This window comes from Echinops telfairi, unplaced genomic scaffold, assembly GCF_000313985.2.
Source record: "Echinops telfairi isolate 266 unplaced genomic scaffold, ASM31398v2 ScPeMD7_23;HRSCAF=83, whole genome shotgun sequence".
Lineage (NCBI taxonomy): Eukaryota > Metazoa > Chordata > Mammalia > Afrosoricida > Tenrecidae > Echinops > Echinops telfairi.
In genome coordinates, this window is record NW_022103920.1 from 16,060,115 (window position 1) to 16,062,091 (window position 1,977).

Genomic DNA, 1,977 nt, shown 5'->3' on the forward strand with positions numbered 1-1,977 from the left:
CACCAAATACATTTGTTATGGGTTACAGTCTAGCCCTCCAAAATACATGTTGGAATGCTAACTTCCACACCTCCATATGGTAGATATGGTGCTGGTAAAGAATACTTAAGATATGACGGACTGCCAAAAGAACAAGCAAATCCGATGGACAAGAAACACAGTGAGAAAATGCTCCTGAGAAGAGACTTCAACTCCCTTTGGCCATGTCACCAGGAAAGGCCATCACTAGAAAAAGGCATCAAGTTTGCTAGAATAGAAAACGAAAAACAACTCACTGCCACTGGGTGGCCTCTGACCCAGAGTAAGCCTGCAGGGCAGGCTAGACCTGCCCCGAATCTCCGAGCCTGTGAATCTTTGCAGGAGTAGAAAGCCTCATCTTTCTCCCTTGGAGCGACGGGTGCTTTTAAACTGCTGACCTTGCAGCTAGCAGCCCAGTGTGTAATCCACTGCACCCCCAGGGTTTCTCTAGTCCAAGCCACAACAGTGGACTCAGTAGGAGCGGTGATCGTGGAGGTGGCACAGGACCGGGCAGGGCTTCGCTCTGGACCCCAGAAGGCTGCCACGAGTCCACGTCAGCTTGACAGCAAACAAGACCAGTGCAATAAGACAAGTAGAAAATGAGAAAGGGTCTAGGGTTTAAAAAGCGAAACTCCTAATATTCACAGTTGAAATGACTGCTAGGTAGGTAAATACATACGTACACATAAAACAGACCAATTATAAGGGTTTTTTTTATATTTAAACATTTATTTCTCAGCATCTACTACATACAGAACTAAATAACCATGAGATTCCAGTTCTAAAGCACCGAAAATGTAAGCTAGATTTAAAGTGCTGTATTTAAAAAAGAAAACAAAAATACAGATTGTATTTTGGGGCAATTAAAATTCTTTCATTTTTGAAAGATCAAACTAAAAAGAATGAAAAACACATATGGGATCATTATTCTATACTTCTTCTATTTTATTCTAAAAAGGGTCTTTTTCGGAGATAGTGAGCTGGTCAAATTTATACTTGAGACCTTTGTTTATCTGTACTCAACCAGAAATTTCAGTGGCTACTATACCAGTTAACCTAAACTTCTTTGAAACAAGAACACTATCCTAATACTCTGAAGTCACACCTTGGTTATGTCCCTCAAGAAATTCAGTCTTTGAAAGAGTAGAGTTTGCTGAGAGTAGAGGTACTCTGGCTCACGAGCATCCACAATGGGGTCGGCAGCAGAAAAGCAGCAAGCCTGATTAACCAAGAATGCAATCATGACCAACTTGTAGAACAAGTTTTCCTCTCAGTAAAAAAACTAGTCCAAAAAGGTCTCAAGACTCTATAAAGACATCATTTCTAGAGAACAGTGAAAAGAATTTAGTACAACTGACCAATCTTGTTTACTAGTTGCCTTAGAGATAGACATCTCACAAAAAATTGATATTGAACAGAACAGAATGACATTGCAGATGTAATATTGTAGTGTCAACACTGAGATGGATTGTTATAGACATATTAAACTCTGAGTATGAAATGGTTACATCGTATTTATATAGAACATTGGTTCAATACCATAGAAATGGAGAGCAGCCGTACGAAATACATCTCCCTCAATGTTCAGAGATAAAAAAGTTAACCATTCTTCCCATTATTTCCTGTAGGTAAGTCCTTTTTCGTATTGAAATCTGATGGCGATTAATTTCTGGCACTGTTCCAAGCTACTGTGTGAACAGGATGCTGAATGCCATCACAATACAACATGCTGCAACATAAGGACTCTTCTGTTCGCCCAGTTTTATTTCTATCCAGGACGCTGGGAGCCAAGGATCAAATATAAGCACAGGTACATATAAGCAGCAAGATTACAGTCAACAGACTCTTGAAATTGAAGATGGCAGGCATAGTGAGGCCTGCAAAGCCCCAGCCACCCAATTATACGTTTTTACAAAGGTCATGAAATGTAAGATCCTATACAGAAGTACCATATATACT

General features: G+C 40.0%; 1 pseudogene; it reads right to left on the minus strand.

The window, feature by feature from the left end:
• Positions 1-1,703: 1,703 nt before the first annotated feature.
• Positions 1,704-1,887, minus strand: LOC115869233 (annotated as a pseudogene).
• Positions 1,888-1,977: the final 90 nt, after the last annotated feature.